The following is a 23,510-nucleotide window of genomic DNA, read 5'->3' as shown; positions in this document are numbered from 1 at the left end:
TTAAAAAAAAAAAAAAAAAAAAAGAATTGTCCACAAATAGTTTAGGATTATAGGATAGTCAGACTCCAAGCTAGGGCAGCCAGATACAGTGGATAGAATGCTAGTCTTGGAGTCAAAGAAAACTGAGAGTTCAAATTCGGCCTCAGACACTTACCAGCTATGTGATCCCAGACAAGGTATTTAATTAACCCTATTTGTCTCAATTTCTCATCTGTAAAATGAGCTGGAGAAAGAAATGGCAAACTGTTCCAGTATCTTTGCCAAGACACAGAGTCAGACACAATTAAACAACAGCAACAGAATCAGAGCAGGACAGGACCTGAGATCAAAATGTCCAACTTGTTTATTTTACAGATAAAGTTAAAGCCCAGAGGGATTAAGAAACTAAGAAGTTTTAAACTTTGATGAGCACTTTTACAAGTATTCAGTTCACTCCATCCTCACAATTACTGCAGGAGTTACATGCTATTATTATCCCCACTTTACATTTGAGGAAACTGAGGCAGACTAAGGGATTTGCCCAAGGTCACACAACTAGTAATTACTTGAGATGGATTTTAATTTAGATCTTTTCCTGGTTCCAGATCCCAGCATCATAAAGCATTCCTAGGAACAGGATTAAAATCCAAGTCTTTTTATTTCCATTTCAATGTTGTCTCAACTTCGAAGCTCTTTCTCCATTTTACTCTCCCCACTCTACCACCCTAATTCAGTTCTTAATAATATTTCAATTAAAAAATTATACATTGTCTTGTCATTTTTTTCTGTTCCATACTTGTGAGTCTTGATCCCTGTGTACTGTCAGCTTCTTGAGGAATTTGGCCAGGGTCTACTCTTAGCATCTTCCCAGCTCCTGCAGAAGGGAACACAGGCCTCCACTGACAGTAAAGCTTTGTAGGATTTATTCATTAAATGATATTAACATTTTCTCCATCACTTGCTTAAGTCTAGATAATCAACAAAACAATGAATTGAGTCCTAATTTGTAGGGTTTGTTGATTTACAAGGTGTACATACTCATACTAAAATTTAACAATTTAACAACCCAGAGTTGGTTTGCGCTGGCTCCAGCACACCACTGCCACAAGCCACCAACCTCTACTTGAACACCTCCAGTTATGGAGAACTTACTATTTAATGAACTTACTTTTGGATTTCTAATTGTTAGAAAATTTTCAATCAAGAATCAAATCAAAAAGTAGTATTTCTTCCCACAATGTCCTCCTATTTTTCCTAATTCTCTGGGGCCAAGCAGAATAATTTACTCCCTCATTCACCTTAAAGTAAAAGTCTTTTCAATACTTGAAAACACTGATGACTTATCCCCAAAATCTTCTCTTCTCCAGGCTAAACATCCCTAGTCCTTTAAACTCTTCATGCCAAATTTCCTCTCCCATCTTTTAAGGCATAATTTCCAATCCTTTCAACTCCATGATTACCCTGACTTTGAGAGTCCTAGAAAGTGATGGTACCAGGAGGCCTGAACTATGCTATTTCTAGATGTGCTTGGCTTGGGCACCCATCTCTAATCCCTAAAACTCAGTTTCTTTATAAATGAAAAAAAAATTAAGTTCCCACTCCTCTGGGGGAGGAAATGATCAGTAACAAAACACTTTTGAGGAGGGACAGGGTGAAAACAGAGAAAGAATAGAACAAATTGGGGTGGAATACAGTTAGCTATAGTATTTGTAAAAAGAATTTTGAAGCAAATTCTCACTCCTGACAAAGGCTTGTACCAAGTGCTCAAAATACTGATAGAAAAATAGTCTCTGTTCTCGAGGAGCTCACATTCTAATGGTGGATACAACCCACAAAGATGGAAGATGCCTAAGGATATAGCAGCAAAGCTGATGGTGATACATTTTCTTCAATGTCATGTGTCTTTTTGAGATTGAGCCACATGATAATGTCAAGGCCTTCGGTAATGAGAGTGTTCTTTTCTGAGTCTTGAGTAGATATGGCTATTGAGAAGGGGATGGGGCAAGTGGAAATCTGCAGCATTTGCCCAAACAGTTGCCAAGCAACATTTCTACAAAGGTTACTACCAGGATTATGGCTTTGGGGGCCTGGCAGAAAACAGGGCCAGTGAGCTAGACTGGTGTACAAAGTGTGTTCTGTTCAAGGGCTCTTGGGTTTATCTTACCTGTCTGTGGCAGTTGAACATAGGTTGGTGTTGATGGAGGTAACAATAAGGGGTCTTTTCCTAGATCAGGACTTCTTAATCTTTTTCCACCTATGATCCTTTTTTTTGCCCAAAAATTTTTTATGTGATCCCACTGGGTATATAAAACAAGTATACAAATCAACTATTCACTGATGGTAAATCGTATTTCACGACTCCCACATTCAATTATGATGTAGTTACAAAATGGGGTTGCAACCTATAATTTAAGAACCCTAGGTGATAGTAACAGAGGCCCAGCTGGAGGCAGAGCCAATGGTGTGGAGGACATAGCTATTGTCTTGGTCTCAGTGTTCTGAGCTGTCTCCATCAGAATGGGAGCAGAGGTGGTAGTCAAAGGCACTGGAGCTACTGGCACATGCTGCCTCCTGTCTCTCCCTTGTGAGGGCCCTGTTTCCCAGCCAGGCCAACTTGCCTGCTCTGTTATTGGCATGTGAGCATGCTAATACCTGCACTACCCAGCTCACAGGGCGGTTATGAGGAAAGCATTTTGTAAGCCTAAATGTTCTGTAGAAATCTAAAAATGTGTATAGGATTTGAATAGAAGGCAGTTCTCTTCCCTTACAGTTTAAGGACATACCCTAAATGTGCCCACCTATTTTAGTTAATCCCAGTCAGGACAGATAATATGCTTGTTCTATGGCTTATGTTTAGCTAGCTAGAACCTCAACAGACTCCCTACAAAACACATTTAGGTGGTCTTTTCCCAGATCTCCAGCACTGGAGAAAGGTTCCTAAGACATAGTATTTGCCTGAGTAGGAAAGCAGGATCAGACCAATCTGTGGCCAAGTTAAAGCAGGCCTCTTTGAGGTCTCATTCGGAAATCAGGCCCTCCCAGTGCCCCTACCAAATATTTCTCCCTTCAAATCCTCTCCTCCATGTCAAACAGTGGAGGTGTCATTGTGTTTCACAAGCTACTGTGAAAATACACAATGTTCCCTGGAAGAGGAAGCAATGGCCAAAGTGTCTGGCCCTCTCCCCAAAAAAAAGCCTGGCTAAGATGCATTTAAATTCAATTCAACAGGCATTTATCAAGTATTATTAATGTGTCAAGCCCTGTGCTGGGAGCTAGAGGATCAAAAAGAAAAATGAAACAATTATTTCCCATCTGTCATTTCTGAAAATACAAAGTGAGTCAAGAAGGGATGGATACCAAGATATATTAATAGAGAAAGCATTTAGTAAGCACTTACTAAATACTAAATCTGAAACTTAAATACTATGGCCATATAATAAGATGGGATTCATTCGAAAAGATCCCAATATTGAGAAAGATTAAAGGCAAAAAGAAAAAAGGACAAAAGAGGATGAGATATAGAGTTGGTGTCATGGAAGCAAGAACATAAGCTTAGACAGTGGATAGATAACTGTACAATAAAAAAAAAAAAAGAAAGAAATCATTCTTTGTGACCCCATGGACATAGGTCCTTCTATCCTCCATTATCTATCCATTGTGTGAGTTTAGGAGAGAAGAGAAAGAGAATAATCAGAGTATAAGCAGTATGGAAAGATGGCTAGGAAGTTTTGATTTGATCATAATGAGCATAGAAGCTCTGTTTATCACAGTGAGATCTGGGGTAGCACAGTGGAATTAACTTTCCTACACTGTAGTCAGTCTCACTGTTAATGAGACTCTGGTCATCTTCATTTCAGTTTTCTCCTTTGTAAGATAAAGGAAGATAAACCACTTTACCTTTAAGGTTCCTTCCAAATTTGAACCCTACTGTCTTAAGATTCATTAATGGATATAAATGCAGATTAAAGGATATTTTTCCCTTCCTTAATTTTACTTGTTTGGGGTTTTTTGGGGTTTTTTTTGTTTGTTTGTTTTTGTAACATAGCTAATATGGAAATTTGTTTTTCATGATTTCACATGTATAATTGATAACATATTTTTGCCTTCACAATAAGTTAGAGGAGGGGTGAAAGGGAAGAAGAGAATTTGGAACTTGAATTTTTTTAAATGAATGCTAAAAAAAAATAAATAACATTTTAAAAAATACTCTATAGAGGAATTGGGTACCCTGGAAGATGGGAGATGAATAAAGGAAGGAGACTTGCCAAGCAGGAGATAAGACTTCCTATGATTGGTGACATTCTATTCAAAGATTCAAGACTTCTTGTTCATCATCCGATCATAAAGCTAATGCTTCATCAGAGGTCATCCAGTCCAACCTCCCATTATATAGATGAAGAAACTGAGGTTTAGAAAGAAGTAATTTGCTCCCAAAATCACACAGGTGACAAGAAGCAGGGGTGAGATTTCAACATGAAAGATTGCGTTGGGGTACCAAGAGGCATATGACCTATGGAACAGATACTAACCAGGGAACAATGCCTCTGCTAAAAGCCAAAATGCCTTCCAAAGAGGCTAAAAACAGGAAGTGGAAATTCAGGGAAATGATTCTGTAAAATCCTGCCTATTCCAGAGGGGCAGGTAGATCAGAGACTGGAAAATATACCCACAAAGAACCAGGACCAAAGGTGGGGGAAGGGTGGGGTAGAAGAGCTCTGAACTGGCAAGGCTAGGCTTTGAGTTAATACTACAGGCTTCCAAAGCCCTCAACATCCTCCTGCAAAGACAGAACCCCAACATGTAATCCACTCTGGGAGTGCCCAAAGGACAGGATATCCTTAAGCTTCCACAGAATTAGCACTCTATTTCTCCCTTTCTGGGACTCCTTCTGAGATAAATTATTATTTTTTTTAATTAATAGGAGATTATTATTAGGAGATTCCACTTTTCCAAAGATATTTAAGTTGGGTATTTGGTTATCAAGAGAAACCACTAACAATTTATTGATTATTTACTAGCCTAATTAATAAATTAACTATTAATTACCCAGAAACTTTCAGACTTTTCTTTTATCACACTTACATGTCACTGTCAGTGGTGCTACACTGAAGCCATGGGCACTCACTAAAGGATCTTATTTTCTATCTCATGTGCAAGTCTATCTCCCCAGATTGTGAGCTTCTTGAGAGCACAATCTGCTTTTTTCTCACCTGAAAAATGAGTTGGGGGAATAGAGAGAAAAGACAATCCCTAAAGTCTTTCTCCAGCTCTAAATACTAAGGATACAAAGAACTGAACACAGGAAAGCTCGACCTTGCACCCAATTTAGCTGCCCTGTCCAATGGAACAAATTAGATAATACCCACACATGCTTGAGTCCTCTGCACTCCCCCACATAGCCAACTAATAACCAAGTTTTGAAATTTCTATTATTCACAATATTCATCCTCTTCATTCACAAAGCCAGCCCCAGCTCTCATCACTTCTCATCTGGACTATCACAAGAGCCTTCTAAAGGGTCTCCCTGCTTGAAGATCCTTCCCATTTCACTCAGCTTTCCACTCCTATGCTAGGCTGATTTTCCAAAATGCAGGTCTGCACACCTACTCACTAAACTACAGAAGCAACCTATTACCTCCAGAATCCAATGTAAAGAAAGTCCTTTACAACCTGATTCCTTCTTGATTTCCAGTCTTCTTTACCTTCTACTCCCATTCCATTCCAATGACCTGTTATAGTTCTTCAAACTGGACTCTCTCTGATCTTTATGCCTTTGCATTGGCTGAACCCCATGTCTAGAATTCTCTGCCCCCCTCACCTTTACCTCTTAGCTTCTCAGTTTACCTTCAAGATTTAACTCATATCTCACCTTTTGAAAGTGTCCTTTTCCAGTCCTTTCAGCTCCTATGGATGTCTCTATTCTCTGTGTATATATAGTCAATATATTCTCATTCTCTCTCCCTTTCCCTCTCTCTAATATATATAATCATAAATATGATATCTAATATATATAATGTCCATAATTACCTAGTTATCTACACACTGTCTCCCCCAGTGGACTATATGCCCCTTAGGGACAAGCATTGTATTCAGAAGTTTCTGCCTTTCTTTGTATCCCCAACACTTAGTACACTTAGTGGTTGGCACATAGCTAAATGCTTAATAAATGCTTGTCAGTTGGTAGATTTTGGTGCCGACTTCCTAACATGATGCATAGGACCCTAACCAGTGCTTCCTCTAACTCCCTTTCACTCACAACCATCATCTCCCTGAGACAACCCACAACATAAAGAATATTTAAATCACAGACTCTCACAAACAGAAGGGAACCTCAAGGGTCATCTTGTCTAAACCATTGATTTTAGTACATTCCTGACAATAAATGGTCATCTCACTTCTATCTGAAAACCTCTGGAGATAGAAAAACTACTATGGAAGGAAGTACATTATGTTTTTGGACATCTCTAATTATTAGGAATGTTTTTCTCTAATAGCTCCAGTTCTGCCCATTAGGATAAAGCCTAACAAGCTAATCATTCTTTCACAAGATAGTCCTCCAGATACTTAAAAACAACTCTCAGAACCCCAAAACACAAGTTGTTTTGTCTCATACCCTCCCCAAGCATTCTCTTCTCTGGATTGAATATTTCTAATTCCTTCAAGTCTCCAGTCAATTCTGAGCCCAGACTAGAAGCTCCAGAGCAGAAAAGCAACACGTTGCCTAGTCTAGCCTAAAAGAGCCCAAAGTTGGGGGATGAGTATTGCTTAAACAAACTCAGAGTTTGCATTTTGAGGCAGTCACCAAACCCAGCCTCAATCCCAGCCCCACCCAGTGCTCCGGACCAAGACTCAGATTTAAAGAATGCATTTGCATATTAATAGGTGATGCAGTAAGTCCCCCGGTCAACACACAAACACACACGGTGCTTACACAGTCATAGACCGCACCAGTGCACAGCTCCTGTTAACACTGCGATGATGCAGCCAATCTGCTTTTCCAGTGTGTTTATCTGTCTCCTAAGATATTATTCATATATCAGGAAGCTCCCTGAGACTGAGGGCCTGAGGTCTGAGGTCAGTGCCCAGCCCATGGGCACAGCAGGACTAGTCTCCTGCCCCCAGACAGGGTTCCTTCCCAGTCAGAACAGAACAGAATACTTCACTGGGAGTTGACAGGTTGGTGAGCGAACCAAGTCATATTAGACTGAAAGAAGTGAGCCAAGCTGGTCTTGGACAAAGAGTCTAGGTTGGGTCACTGGGTCTGACTGGTCCCGCAAGCTGGAGTCCTATTGTTGCCTCCATCTTCATTTCTTGATTGAAGACAAGTGGATACAGTATCTTCCTGCTCTCTCAATTCAATTCAACAAATGTCATTCTATTACATACCTACTATATTCAACAAGAGAAACAATGTGGCAGAATGAATCTGAGTCAAGAAGACTGTATCTGAATTGGGAAGACTGTGTAGTTATGACTAGACAATCAACAAAACAACAAACCAAGCCTTCATTTATAGTGTTTGTGGATTTCTGAGGTATAAATGATCACACCAAAAAAAATTTTTTTTTTCCTGAGTCTAGGAAATGTTAAGTGTCTGAGACCAGATTTGAACTCTGGTCCTCCTGAATTCAAGGTTGGTGCTCTATCCACTGCACCATCTAGCTGCCCCATGCCAAAAAATTTTAAATCAGCAATTGGCTTCGGTGCCACTGAACAAACATAACCCTCCCTTCCCCCCCCCAAAAAAAAACCCCACATATACGCACACACACAAAAAACCTTCCCCTTGCCTTTGAGATGCTTACATTCTGCTGGAAGGAACATGTACACAAGTAAATACAAAATAATTTGAAAAGGAAGAAAATACCAATAACTAAGGGGATCCAGAAAAGCTTTCCCAAGGAGGGAAGCACTTGAGTTGAGCCCTGAGATAAACTAAGAATTTTCAAAGGGATTATACATATCCCAGACATGGGTAAATGAGTTTGCAAATAAAGTGGGAAACAGAATGCCAAGTTTGGGGAAGAGAAAGTATTTGAGCTAGCTTTGGCTAGAATGTATTTTATAGTATGTAAAGAGGAGTACTGTGAAATAAATCTGGAAAGATGAGCTGAAGCCAGACTAGGAAGGGCTTTAAATGTCAAACTAAAATGTTTATATTTTCTCTTAGAGAGTCAGGAGATTAAGGGGGCAGGGGAGGGGCATTATCAGATGTGTGTTTGGGAAGATTATTGTGGCAGCTTTCTGGAAGATGGCTTAGGCAACCAAAGAGACAGGAAGCTGTGAGCCCAGGTGGGGGCTATTGCAGTAGTTTGGGCAGGAGGTGTTAGGGTCATGCATTCCCCCCAATCCTTGGCGCAGCTCTTAGCACCATACCCTTGCCCAGTGGGGTTGTGGAAGGTTGCTGTAGCCTTCTCCAGATCTGTAAGGAGGGACCCAAGAATCTGGTTCCATATGATTAAGAGCCTGTAAGGGAAGAACAGACTCTAGAGAGACTACATAGTCCAAACTCATCAGTAGGGAATATTTGAAAAAGCTCTGGATTTGAGGTCAAAAGATCTGGTTTTGGATTCTGCCTTTGCCACTTAGTGGCTCTAGGACCTGGATTAATTTGATCTTCTCTGTAAAATGAGAAGGTTGTACTGGATAGTTTATCAGGTACTCTCCAATTCTGACAATAGATGATTTTAAAACTGAGGCTGTTCTCTGATTGTACGTGAGGAGGTGTATGGTTATTGCTAGCATTGCATTCTCTTCTCTAGCCTCTTACCTCCCACCCTTATTTGTGAACTTACCAAAACAGGGCCCAATTTCTTCTCCTCCACTTTTCAGTGGGCAACTGATGGTCCAACGGATCAAGCTTTGGGCCTGGAGTCAGGAAGAGCTGAATTCACCTCAGATACTAACTAGCTGTATGAACTTGGATAAGTCACTTAATTTCTGTCTATCTCAGTTTTCCTCAACTATAAAATGGGGAGGATAATAGTACCTACTCCTTTGCAGGATTACTGTGAAAGTCATCTGAGATATAATATTCATGAAAAGCACTTAGCACAGTGCCTAGCATATGGCACACACTATACAAACGCTTATTTTCTTTCCCTAATAAGAGAGTTGGACAGAGAGCAGGTACCTATAAAAAGACCAGTCAGTGCCAAACTGAATTGAGAAAAGGAAGATGCCCTCTGTGATCATGGTCAGCAAAGCCTCATGCATGGCTCAGTGAAGCGCTCATGTTCCTTCCCACTAGGAGAGGACTGAGGCAGTCATCTTGCATTTCCGTAACCTCATCCCTCACTACAGCACCCTATTTGTTACTACCTACCTTCCTATACCCTATTCCTAACAACAACCCCCTCCTCATGCCTCTAATTGCCTATCTAAATCTTAATGAGTCTTCAAGGCTCAGTTCAAATTCTACCTTCCTCAGAAAATCCTTCCAGACTAACCCCTGCTTCAGTCCCAGCTTTGTATCTCATAAGATATGTGACCAACGGCTCCAGCTCATTTTCTGCAAATGGGAAATCCTCTCTGAGAAAGAGAGGAGATAAATATTTATACAGCAGCTACTTGGTGCTAGGTACTTTTTACAAATATCCTTTAATTCTCACAATAACCCCAAAAGGTAAGTGCTATCATGATTCCCATTTTACAGTTGAGGAAACTGAGATAAGCAGAGTTAAGTGGCTTGTCCAGGGCTATACAACTACTAAGTATCTGAGGTCTTCTTAATTCTAAACCCAGTCTCTATTCACCACTAGTTAGTTGTCTAGAGATCAGAAACACTTGGCTTCCTCACTCAGTTTCAAAATAAAAGATCCTGTGGCCAGATTCTGGGGCCACAAAATCACACATCACAGAATGCCAGACAGTTCAAAAGGATATCAGAGTACCTGTGTCCAACTGTGAGCAAGACTGCCCTCAACTACTTCTTTGTCAAGATCCCTAATCTCTACTTGCAAACCTCCAGGCATGGGAAACAACCTCCTGAGGCATCTCCTGAAGCAGATGTGTCCACTTTGGGGGAAGTTCTGCTTCTGAGGAAATCTAATCTCCTTTATGAAGCGGTTCCAGACCTGTCATCAGATTGGCAGGGAAGAGCAAGCAGTCAGTTGCTCCAAATGGCTCTGTTGGTAGTTTTCTGGGTTTGTTCTCTCTTTCTCAAAGCTGAAATCTCCTTCCCCAGGAAACTAATTTAGGAAAAAATGGCCAACAGGGTGCCCAAACCCCGCTGGCTAGCCCAGGAACTGCCTTGCAGGGGGAACCGAGTCAGAGAGCTCCTAGCCCTGGCTTGCTGGCCAGCAGGACACACCCTCAGTTGGTCAGATTCCTCAACCAAGAATAAAGATGGATAAAGAAAAGGGTACTAAGAATTGGTGAGGTAGGTCTTCTCGGTTAGGGAAGTCATCCCTTCTTGGGCTCAGAGCAAGAGACAGCCTCCCAAATATTAAAGTGCTCATGAAAAAAAAAATAAAGAAAAAAATGTACTATTAATGTTAAGTCACTAAATCCAGTGGTGGGCACCACTCCACCCATGGGAAGAACTGGGCCTGGTTGGGCACTCTCTCTCTCGCTCTCTTGACACCCTCCCACCAGCACCCACACACACACTCTCACCCCACCCTGGGAATCCACAAGGAAGCAACCCATCCCCCAGCTGGCAAGTCACAAGACTTTCAAAAGTCACACAGAGCAGCAGATAATATCTCATGATTAATAAAACCTCTTATTTCTAAAATGCCTGATGGTTTATAAGTACTCTCTTCACAACCCTTTCTAAATCCTGCAGGAGTGGTTTAGTTGGTTAATTTTTATCTTTAAATCCCTTGCATTGAACACAATACCAAGCAATATAATAGGTGTTTAATGTCTTCATGCATTGAGATGATCCTCATTTTATATATGAGGAAACAATGGGATTTGCCCTGAGTCATACAACCAATAAATATCACATCTGGGATTCAAACCATGGGCTCCTTTTTTCACATCCAGCCCTTTCTCCTCCATCATTTTTACTGAGTTGCTAATTGTTAGTGGAAATTGGTGATTCAGTGGATAGATCACAAGGCCAGGAGTCAAATTCAGCCTCAAACATGTATTAACTGTATGACTTTGGTAAGTCACTTAACCCCTGCTGGCCTTAGTTCTTCATCTGTAAAGTGGGTACACACTGAAGAAGTAAATAGCAAATTCCTATAGTATTTCTGCGGGCGGGTGTCAAAATTGTATGGACTATCGGGGTCACATACAGGCCAATACAACTCAACAACAAAAACAAAAGTTATCTAGAAGGAGACAAAACTGGATAGCTAGAGATGGCTCTCTCTGCACTCCCAAATTGGGCCCCAAATTTTGAGGTGCTCTTTTCCAAATTCTAGGAATCAGGGAGGAGCCCAGCCTTAACTTGGATTTAGTTTTGATACATTAAACAGTTATAGCGAACTCCAATTCAGCTGGATCCACAACGATCCTAGTCTAAGCCCCTGTTTTTGCTGGGACCAGCCCATCCCTCAAGATGGGAGCAGTGGTAACAAAGGGACTCTGCCCAAGCCAAAGGCATTTGTTGCTTCTGCAGCAGCATCAGGGGCTAGAGGACTTCCTTGGTGAAGGGCCTTAATCCTGAAATGCCCTAGCCCAATGCACTCCTCCCCCCCCACCATTCCCAACCCCACTTGACAGAAAGCTGGCTAGATAAAAGATATGGGAAGGGGAGGAAGGTTGTGTCCTGGACCAGATGTTCCCCAAAAGAGTGACCATTCTTTATGGGACTCAGAGCCACCAGCTCCATAGGGGTGCTGTCCTGTACTCCAGGCCCCCATTGGAGGATCCAGACACTTGAACAGATCCTTTGGGGAAAGAGACACTAGAGCACAGCTTTGGCGGTTCCTTTAATGCTGGTCCATTAGGGGCCTGAGCTCAGGGGTCCCCTGCAAGTTATGGGGCGTCTTCACTTCCAAACCCTTTCCCCCACTCCAGCTCCTGTCTAGTGTATACACTAGGAAAAGCCTCCTTCCCTCACCAAGAGTACTTACTGAAAGCTTCTTCTGTTCTCTGGATCATCTCAGGACCTCCCCCCTCCCGTATGCCCAGAACCCCAAGTCTATCTACGCTCATCTAACTGTCTTCCCTCTCCACAGCATACAGGGGAGAGGTATCAGAAGGAGACAGGGAGAAGAGTACAAACTTACCCAGATAATCGCGATTCTCAAAACTTGCCCAGAAGTTGCAATAGCCCAGAACAACAGTCCAGAAGCTGCCTCCCTCCCTCTACCCTTCCACGCCCCTCAGAGGAGCCCGAGCTGCGCAGGGAGTGTATCAGCCCAGCCCTTCCCTCCTCCTCCTCCTCCTCCTCCCCCTCCTCCTCCCCTTCCTTTAGAGCCCGAGCTGACGAAGTGTGGGGTGGGGTTGGAGGTGGGGGGGTGTCCCGTTACAACTGGGGGGGCCAAACTGGGCTGGGCTCAAGTCCCCTTCCTCCCCGAAGGGGAGTTGGAGGCCTGAGAAATCCACGCCCCTACCCCCACCCCACCCCCTAGACAATATAGATTCACATACCCAGCACAACAGCTGTAAGGCCTGACCATCCCAGCTGCAGCCAGAGCCTGATCTGAGTCACTCTGGGACTGAGGGTACGCCTGCGTGTGTCTGTGTGTCGAACAGCACAGGTTGAGTCTGGTTCTACAGAAAATCGAAGTCTACACTGTGAATGCCTAGAGAGCAGGGAGTTTCCCAGGAGATTCCAAGCCCAAGAACCCAAGAGAGTCTTTGATCGAGAAGGGTCCTTCTCATCCAATCTCTCCTAAAGCAGGAAAACCTCTAGAATAATGCAGATTTTGCTTCCAGACCTCCAGGGATCTGGATCTTCTTCCCTCCCACCCTCCAGAGATAGTTCATTCCATAGTTTGGGACTTCTTTTTCTTTTCTTTTTTCTTGCATCTTGCCAAAACTTGTCTCTTTATAACTTCCATCCTCCGAGTTCTGCTTGCTGAGACCAGACAAAAGAAATCTCGTGCTTCTCACACATGACAATCTTGAAGAAATGATGTGTACTTCCTGAGTCTTTTCTTCTCCCCAGGTCTTTTATTTAAACTACTCTTTAACCTAAACTGTCCTGTCCAGTTCTGTCAGGACTGCTATACCAAGTTCTTTCCATTTAATTCAATCAATATTTATTTAGCACCTACTTAGACAAAAAAGAGAGTCACATGGTATAGTGAATAGAGAGCCAGTTAAAGAGCCAGAAAGACTTGAGTTCAAGTTCTGCCCCTTCAAATACCAGCTGTGCAAATACTGGCACAAACCTTATTCTTAAAAATGTCTATAAAATGCAATTCAGCCCCTACCTTCATCTTGAAAATTTTCTTGATTTCCTCAATTGCTAGTCCCCTCCCTGCAAAATTATCATGTATTTATTTGTTTTTATTCTTTTTGTTTATTCTGCATGTACTTACATAGATATTTGTTGCCCACTCCCACCCCTCATACACTCATTGAAAGTAGGAAATATTTTTGTTCTTTGTTTTTGTATCCCTAGGCCATGGCACAATGCCTAGTATACAGTAGGGGATTAATAAATGCTTGCTGAATGATCTCAAAAAAGAACTAAAGAGTATAATGGATACAGCAACTGGCCCTGGACTCAGAAGGACCTGAGTTCAAGTCACTTAACCCCAATTGCCTCAAGAAAGAAACAGCTGAACGTATTACTAGAGTGAGTGGATTGAGGTTAAGGAGCATAGAAACAGAATTCAAGTTGGAAGGCATTTTATAGATGAGGCAGTCAAGCATAAAGAAATCAAGGGATTTGTCTAAGATCAAATAGTTAGTTAAGGGTCAAAACCGGGGTCTTCCTTCTAAAGTCAGCACTTTTTCAAAAGACTAAGAGGAAATTGAGGAAGAAGAGCATGTTTTTATCAGGACATCAGGGAAAACTTCATGGAAAAGGTGGCATCTAAGTTAAACCTAAAAGGAAGAAAAGGGCATCAACAATTTTTGCCTAATGAAGCCCTAGACTCCATAGTTCTAAAACTGGGTGTCCTGATCAGTAAGGCATCACCCTGGGACCTTTAGAATTCTTCAATTCCTTCTATACCCTGAACCCCTCTTGTTCTCATGCAGAGCTGATTCCTGGGAACCAGTTAGGCTTAAACAGGGCTTTCAACTAGCAGAGGGAGAGAATGAGGAAGGCAAAACATTCTTATTCTTTCTACATGGGGGAGAGGGGGTGAAGTAGAGGGCGTGTTAGGGGCTACAGTGTTCCTCTCTCCCATCAGTAATCTGGAAATTCACATAAAGTTTTTGGTCCTTCCTTCATACCAGAGAAGTCTGAATTTTTTCTTTTTCTTTTTCAATACCTTATTGTAAAATTGGGGTTGGTATTTACAATTCCATACATGTATTTTATCCATTTCTGAGATTCTAAAATTTCTTTGTCATCTGCTGGCCTTCAAACATTATCTGTGGCTTTGTAAAACTCTTCAAAAATTGCCATTAAATTCTTATGCCAACCTAAGATTTATCAAAACACTGATGGGGAAAGTAGCAATGTGGAAGGGATAAATGTAGATCATTTTCACAAAGAAAAGTCATGAAGTCACTTCCCCAAATTCATCTCATAATGACAATGAATCTATTTCATTATTTCTGTCAGATTTAATTTAAAATTAGGTTTTATTTTTTAACCTGCTCTTCCTCATCTCTTACCCCTCCAGTTCTTAAGTGCCTCCCTATGCCCTCCTCTATCACTACTAGAAGCCAAAATTAGTTTGCATATACTTGTATATGTTTTGCATCTGTGTGTGTATACACATAGAATTCAAGTTTCTTGAGATTTCATTGTTGTTTTGTATCTCCAATGTCTAGAATAGTGTCTGGCACATTGTAAGTGCTTAATAAATGATGGTTGAATGGATGCTATCAATTGATTGCCAAAGTGAGCTATTTGTTGTCAGTAAATGTTCTCATATTCTTTCTTAAAGGATAATAAAGGATATCCCCAAATACCCTGACAATCCAATTCACTAAGAAGGCCATAGAGCATCATAAGAATTTGAATCCAAAGCTACAGTCTTTAATGAGCTATTTTCTCATTAGAACTTCTAGACCCTCTATGTTGAAGTACTAAAGCAAATTTCCAATGAATTTCTGTAGAACACTAATGTTGAATTCATATTTACCTGGAATTATAGATTCTGAGAGTATTCCAGATGAAAAAAATTTACAGGTCACATGATTCAAACCCTTCCTATTACAGATGGGGAAAATGAGGCCCGGCAAGAAACAGGATATGTCCAGTGGAAAGTCAATGATAGAAATAAGATTAGAACTAAGGATTTCTGACTCCTAGTCTGAAGTTTTTTCTGCTACCTCTCTGGTAGCAGACATTTCTTTTTTTTCCCCCAATAGTATTTTATTTTTCAAATACACGCAAAGATAATTTTTAGCATTTATCTTTGCAAAAATCTTGTGTTCCAAATTTTTCTCCCTCCTTTCTCCCATCCCAAGACAGCAAGCAATTTGATATAGATTAAACATCTGCAATTCTTCTACACATATTTTCATATTCATCATACTGTGCAAGAAAAATCAGATAAAAGGGAATAAACCATGAGAAAGGGGAAAAAAAATAAGCAAACAACAACAAAAAGGCAAAAATTCTTTGATTTGACCTACATTCTGTCTCCATAGTTCTCTTTCTGGATGTGCATGGCACTTTCCATCCCAAGTCTATCAGAATGTAGCAGACATTTCTTCAGGCTTAAGGAGACACTTCATGGCCACAAGAGAGTGAGCTATATACCAAAAGTATCAAATACATGGTATTGACATCACTGACAACACTACCACATGTGGACTGGAAGCCCAGCAGATTAAAATGTGATTGTGAAATATTTAACAAAATAAATAAAAGTAGTATAGAACATAAATAATGTTAATGTGTAGTTTTCTAAGTCAATATTTCCAACAGATATTCTTACATAAAATTTGGTTTTATTCAGTCATTTTTCAGTTGTATCTGACTTGTCCTGACTCCATCTAGCATTTTTAAAAATAGTGTTTTATTTTTTCTAGTTACTCTCTTCCTACATTCATTTTTATAATATTTTTGAATTGTAAATTTTTCTCCTCCATCCCTCCTTTCATCTTTCCCCCAGACACAAGCAATCTGATATAGGTTATACATGTGTGATCATGTTAAACATATTTCCACATTAGTTATATTGTGAAGGAAGAATCAGAACAAAAGGGAAAAACAATGAGAAAGAAAAACAAAAACAAAAAACATAAAAATAGTATGTTATGATCTTTATGCAGCCTCTTTGGTTCTTTTTCTGGACATTGATAGCATTTTCATCATGAGTCTTCTGGAAATGTCTTAGATCATTGTATTTCTGAGAAGAGCTAAGTCAATCATAGTTGATCATTGCACAATGTTGTTAGCATATACAATGTTCTCCTGGTTTCATTCCCTTCATCACTGAAATCACTCATTATTTCGTATAACACAATAGTATTCCATCATATTCATTTACCACAACTTGTTCAGTCATTCCCCAGTTGATGGGCATTCACATAATTTCCAATTCTTTGTCACTACAAAAGGAACTGCTAAAAATACTTTTGTACATGTAGGCCCTTTTCCCTTTCTTATGATTTCTTTGAGATACAAACTTTATAGCAATATTGCCGAATTAAAGGGAATAAACAGTTTCATAACCCTTTGGACACAGTTCCAAATTGCTCTCTCCAGAACAGTTGGATTAGTTCACAACTCCACCAATAATACATTAATTAATGTTCCAGTTTTCCCACAATTTCTCCAACATTTATCATTTCCTTTTTCTGTCACATTATCTAATATGAAAGATATGAGATAGTATTTCAGAATTTTTTAATTTCTCTAATCAATAGCTTTAATTTCTTCATCTGAAAAAGTATCTGTTGATATCCATTTATCAATTGGGGAATGACTTGTATTCTTATAAATTTGACTCAATTCTCTACATTTTTGAGAAATGAATCCTTTATCAGATATATTTGCTGTAAAAAAATATTTTTTGGCTTTCTGCTTTCCTTCTAATCTTAGTTGCATTGGTTTTATTTGTGGAAAAACTTTTTAATTTAATGTGGTCAAAATTACCCATTTTGCCTTTCATAATGTTTTCTATCTGTTAAGATATAGGTCTATTTATTGGTCATAAATTCTTTCCTTCTTTATAGATCTGATAAACTATTTCTTGTTTTCCTAATTTACTTATAGTATTACTCTTTATGTCTAAATCATGTGTCTATTTTGACCTTACCTTGGCATGGTAACCTGTGTTTGGGGTTTTTTTTGGCAAAGATACTGCAGTGGTTTACTATTTTCTTCTCCAGTTCATGATATAGATGAGAAAACTGAGGCAAACAGGATTAAGTGACTTGCCCAGGATCACACTGCTAGTGAGTGCCTGAATCTGGTTTTGAACTCAGGTCCTCCTATCTCCAGGCCTATCCACTGTGCCATTCTGCCTCCATATACAGTTTAGTGACCCTCATTTCTATTTGAGTTTGACACCATTGGGCTACATGACCTCAAGCCTGTAGGATCAAGAATCCACAGGATTCCACAAACCACAGGAAAAGAAGTGAAAAAATGCAGCTCCCTCTACTCTTTACAAAAAAGTGAAGCTACAGGTGTAGAATATTGTCCAACTCCTTCAATGCGTTGTTTAATTTTGTTGAATTGTTTTCTTTTTCCTCGTTTACTTTTTATTTCTATTAAAAGAGAATGCCTCATCTACATCTAAAAAGAGAACTCTGGGGACTGAATGTGGATTACAGCATAGTATTTTCACCTTTTTTGTTGTTTGCTTACTTTTTTTTCTTTCTCATTTTTTTTCCTTTTTGATTTAATTTTTCTTGTGCAACATGAAAAATGTGGAAATATATTTAGAAGAATTGCATATGTTTAACCTATATTGGATTATTTGCTGTCTAAGGAAAGGAGAACGAAGGGAGAAAAATTTGGAATACAAGGTTTTGCAAACTATTTTTGCATGTATTCTGAAAATAAAAAGCTATTATCAAAATAAAAGGGAGTAGCTTGATATACAGAGGAGAGGGAAAGGGAAGAGTCAGCCCCACACCAGCCCCGGAGTCAGGAATACCTGAATTCAAATCCAGCATCAGACATTTGCTGGCTGTGTGACTCTAGGCAAGTCACTTAATCCTGTTTACCTCTCAAAGGACAAAAATGAAAAAGATGTGAAAACAGAGATCAATGTTTTAAAACACACACAAACACACACTTGGGGAATGATTTATATTATTGCCAAGCCATGCTTTTGGCTAAGTCTTCACTTCCAGCAGCATTGTGATAAACACTCTTGCTTGTAGAATAGTCAGGTCTGAAAGCCACATGGGGCACAGGGATGAGGTTCCTTAAGTCCCTGAACTCCCTATCTCCTCAAGATCCCCACACTACCTCCCCTTCAGCACCTGAAACATGCCGAGGCATAACCCGCCTTTTGGGGCTCTGCTATCACCAACTATCTGCAACATCCCAGCTGAACTCAGCCAGTTGGTCACACCCTGCTGGGGATGGGCAGGGAAGTCCCATGGAGAATAGAATATGTAAAATCTAATGGGTCAGAGCATGTCTCCCTGAACAAATCCCTCCCTAGGGTGTGAAGAAGCCAAGAGTTTCCAGAAGGGTCCTAGAAAGCCTGTGCCCCTGCTGAACACCACCAAGCACCCCAAACTAGAGATCACAGCCAAGCTAGGAAGCCTTTTCATCTGTCCTGGGCCACCACTAAGCTATGCAGAATGGTTGTAGGACACCCTTCCAGGGAAGCCCAACAGGCGCAGACCAGAATGTAAACTGCCCTCTGTCCAAAAGGAACTACATCTAGAGTAGTGTGTTGAAGTCTAGGAAATTAATTTATTTTTTATTCTTAAAAATAATGTTATGGAGGGCAGTGGATAGAGTAGGAGCTAGAGTCAGAAGGACCTGAGTTCAAATCCAGCCTCAGACACATAACACTTACTAGTTGTGTGAAACTGAGTAAGTCAACCCAATCACCTTATCAAAAATAATAATAATTTTTAAATTTTTATTCTAGTGATCTTTTAGTATAACATTCATTTCAAATATATCCTTCCTACCTCCACTTGCCAGGAAACCATTCCTTGCAATATAGCTTTTGAAAAGAAAGGGGATTTCTGTGGGCAGAAAATTTTAGGAATAATATTAACATTTGGGGCATTTGGATGCCCCAAAACAGAAACCGGGAAAATGCTGGGAGATTAACAGAGATTGAGAGAATTGAGAGAATTAGGGATGTTTACTCAGCTATTAAATCAGGATTATTGATCTGATTATGTTACTCTTCTTCCCAGGAGATATCAGTCACTCCCTATCACCTTAGAATGGTAAACTCTTCTGAAATTTAAAGCCCTTCATAATTTGGCTCCAATTTTTTTTTTCCAAACATTTCATAATCCTCTTTTTCACACATTCTACATTTGAATAAAACTATCCTACTTGCTATTTGATTTGCCATTTCCTTCTTCAGTCCATTTTACAGATGAGAAAACTGATGCAAACAGGGTTAAATGGCTTGTTCAGGGTCACACAGATAGTAAGTATCTGAGACTGGATTTGAATTCAGGTCTTCCTGCCTCCAGATCAGGTGCTATTCATTGTACCAGTGTAGCCTCCAAAATGAGGCTTTTTCTGATCTCCTACTGGTTAGTATTCTCCCTATCAACCTGAAATGATTATCATTATTATTTCTTTTGTTTGTTGTTCAGTCATGTCCAACTCTTTATGAACTCATGGACCATAGCACGCCAAACCCGTCTATTCTCCACTATCTCTAGTCTAGCCAAGCACATGTTCATTGCTTCCATGACGCTATGTGTCCATCTCATCCTCTGCTTTTCCTTTTTCCTTTTGCCTTCCATCTTTCCCAACATCAGAGTCTTTTTCAGTGAGACCCATCTTCTCATTATGTAGCGAAAGTTTTTAAACTTTAGCTTTAGTATTTGATTTTCCAATGAATAGCCTAAATTAATTTCTTTAAATATTGATTGACTGATCTCCTTGCTGTCAAGGGATTCTCCAGCGCCACAATTCAAAAGTGATGATTCTGAGGTACTCAGCTTTACTTTAAGTCTCATAGCCATACATTGCTACTGGAAATTAATAATAATAATAGCCAGCATTTATATGGCACTTTAAGATTTGCAAAGTGTTTTACAAATGTTATCTCATTTTGTGTAGCTATTATTATTATTATTATCCCCATTTTGCAAATGAGGAAACTGAAGAAGAAAAAGGTAAAGTGACCTGCCTAGAGTCATACAACTAGTAAGTTATCTGAAGCTGAATTTGAACTCAAATCTTCCTGATTCTAGGTCGCAAAACACTATTTGCTCTGTCCAAAATGACTTTGTAATCACTTCATAAATAATTTGAATATATTTTTATGTATACACCCTGTTTCCACACTATAGGATGTAAAGTCCTTCAGGATAAAAGGAATTTCAATTTTGTTTTTGTATTCCATTGCTTAGCACATGGTTGGTTCTCAAAAGAGAATCAAAATGACATCATGGTATTAGACACACTAATTTAGCACATAGTAGGCCCTTAATCAGAGTTATACTGAAAACATCTTCAGGTAGAACCCGATGACCATTTTGGGGAGATCCTATAGAGTTGACTTTTCCTCAGATACCTGTTGGACTAATTACATTCTGGGATCCCTTTTACATCGGAAATTCTGAGAATTCAAAACTTCTAGGTAATAGTCATAAAGCCTGAGAGCAAGAGGAGCAAGCCCTAGGGAGGAATACAGTATTGGGCAAGGTCACCCAAGCTGGGGTCAGCTGTAGCATAGGAAAAATTACCAGATTAAGAGGCAGAATATCTGAGCTCAAGACCAACCTTTGCCAGTAATTTATTCTTAGCAAAATGTCTCCAGAGCTTATCACAGTGCCTGGCACATAGTAGGTGCTTAATAAATGCTTGTTGAACATTATGTGATAAGCAACTGTAATGGACTTGGTTCTTTTCAGCAACGAGGTGATTCAAGGCAATTCTAATAGGTTTGTGATGCAAAGTGCCATCCACATCCAGAGAGAGAACTATGGAGCCAAATGTAGATCAAAGCATAGTATTTTTGCTTTTTTGTTGTTGCTGTTTGTCTGGTTGTTTGTTTTTTGGTTGGTTTTTTTTGGGGGGGAGGTTTGCCTTTTAATCTGATTTTTCTCGTGCAGCATGATGAATATGGAAATGTGTTTAGAAGAATCGCACGTTTAACCTATACAGGATTGCTTGCTGTCTTGGGGTGGGGGAAAGAGGGGGAGAAAATTTGGAATACAAGGTTTTGCAAAGGTGAATATTGAAAACTATCTTTGTAAGTTATTTGGAAAAATAAAATACTACTGAAAAAGGAAAAAAAAGAGAAAACAAAAATACATAAATAAATAAATGCTTGTTAACTTGACTTAAATGTGAATCTATTCAAGGGATTTCTTTTCTCAGTTCTATTTTTGTCAAGGGTTCAGACTTCGTGCTTGGCACATAGTAGGCTCTTAATAAATGTTTGAATATAGACTTTACTTCCCTCATCGAGACTTTAAGACTATGTAGTCTAATCTCATTTTTACAGATCTTCTGGACCCTGCTTCCCTCTCATCCTTGAACTCATTTGAAAAAACATTTTTATTAAACATATACTTTGTACAAGAGAGAAGAGTTGGTCTTGATGTCATAGAGACCTGGATTCAAGACTTGCATTTGACACAAGCTTGTTCTGTGACTCATAAACAAGGTGGAAAATGCCTTACTGCCTCAAGGCACAAAAATGAATTGATAGCAAGGTACACACAGTTCCACTCTCAGAGCTCTCTGCATGAATGAAATTAAAGCTTCAAAATTAAAATAAATAAATAAAAAGGAAGGGAATTGAAGTTAGAGAAACACAAATTGGCCTAGTAGAGAGAAAGCAAGATTGACATCTGAGTTCAAATCCTACTTCTATTTAGCAGCTGAGCAAGTTGATTAACTTCTATGGGCCTCAGGCCATTTCCCTAGGATTTATCTACTAAATCAAAAATTTAGTCATCCGAGTTAGTGGAACAAGTTTCTCATACTAGCAAATCACAAAAAACAATCCAGGAAACAGTCTGTCCCCAAAGAGCAGTACAAGACTACTTGGGAGGATGGGAGTGGAATGGAGCTAAGGCATATAATGAATCTAAGAGAGTGGAGAACATTAGCCACTTGAGGATCAGAGAATATTTCATGAGAAAGTGATTCCTGAACTGAGTTTTGAAAGCTTCAGGAGATAGAATTCAGGGGAGAGTGTGTTCCAGGCGTGCAGGGAAATGCACAGCGTGGGAGGAAAGAGATGGTATGTTGAGAATGCACAAAGTCTAAAGAGTAGTAATATAAGATAGAGAATAATATAAAGGAGTAATATATAATAGAAAAACTAATGTGCAGCCAAATTATGGAGAACCTTAAAGATCAGGCTGAATGTTTTATCTTATCCTGGAAGCAACAGGGAGTCACAGAAAACCAGTGCCTCAGTAGTACAATTCTGGATGACTGAAAAAGGGAGAAACTGGAAGCAAGAGGTGATGAGGGCCTAAACTAAAGCATGGTTCTGTCAGTGAACAGACTAGAGACATCATAGTAGCTCATATTCCTACAGCATTTTAAATTTGCCAAGTAATTTATAGCAAAATTGTAATATAACAAATATCAATCACATTTTGTAGATAAGCAAACTGACATACTTTTTTTTTAGGCAATTAGGGTTAAATAACTTGCCCAGAAACATACAGGTAATAAGTATCTGAAGCAAATTTGAACTCAGTTACTCCTAACCCTAGGAGTATTATCCACTGTGTCAAATAGCTACCCTGGAAAGTGACATTCTGAGAGGTAAAGAATGGTTTGTCCGTGATCATATAGCTAGTATCTCTGGTACCAGTCAAACCCAGACCTCTTAGCTCTAAATCCAGCTCTCTATCTCCATGGTCCTACAATAGCAAGACAGGTAGACCATCAGATTTTGGCAACTTAAGGGATATGGAGGTGGGGTGAGGAAAAGAAGAGATTACTTTCTGAATGTGAATGACTAGGAGACTGAGGGTGACTAACAGAAATAAGGGCAGCTAAGGGGCTTAGAGGCTAGAACACTGGGCCTGCAGGCAGGAAGATGAAAAAGGAAATGAAAAACAACTCTAATATCTTTCCAAGAAAATTCCTTGGATAGTATGGTCCATGGAGACACAAAGAGTCAGAAATGACTGAATAATAAAAGAAATAGGAAAAGTTTGGAGGAAAGATGGATTTGGCAGGGGGGGGGGATAAAGAGTTCCCTTTAGGATATGTTGAGTTTAATATCATATTTTTATTATGTTCTGCAGACAGCTGTTGATTTGGGGTTGGAGTTTAGAAGAACAGAGATAAATCACATATTTTAGCACTATAAGGAACCATAGAGATCATCTCATATAGTCCTATAATCTTACAA

At 39.6% G+C, this 23,510-nt stretch overlaps 1 protein-coding gene across 6 annotated transcripts in view; it reads right to left on the bottom strand.

Moving 5' to 3' along the window:
- The window catches only part of AHNAK2 (AHNAK nucleoprotein 2), a 118,042-nt gene that overhangs the window by 62,647 nt on the left and 31,885 nt on the right, over positions 1-23,510 (bottom strand). Inside the window, exon 1 of one of the 6 annotated variants that reach the window (XM_074291024.1) lies at positions 12,168-12,333. The exons of the other annotated variants lie outside the window; for them this stretch is intronic. The gene's annotated coding sequence lies outside the window, so the exon portion shown is untranslated. Of the gene's footprint in view, positions 1-12,167; positions 12,334-23,510 lie in introns of those variants that run through there. 6 annotated transcript variants of the gene reach the window in all.

This window comes from Sminthopsis crassicaudata, chromosome 2 (genome assembly GCF_048593235.1).
Source record: "Sminthopsis crassicaudata isolate SCR6 chromosome 2, ASM4859323v1, whole genome shotgun sequence".
Classification (NCBI taxonomy): Eukaryota; Metazoa; Chordata; class Mammalia; order Dasyuromorphia; family Dasyuridae; genus Sminthopsis; species Sminthopsis crassicaudata.
This window is presented reverse-complemented; position numbering and strand designations above follow the sequence as displayed.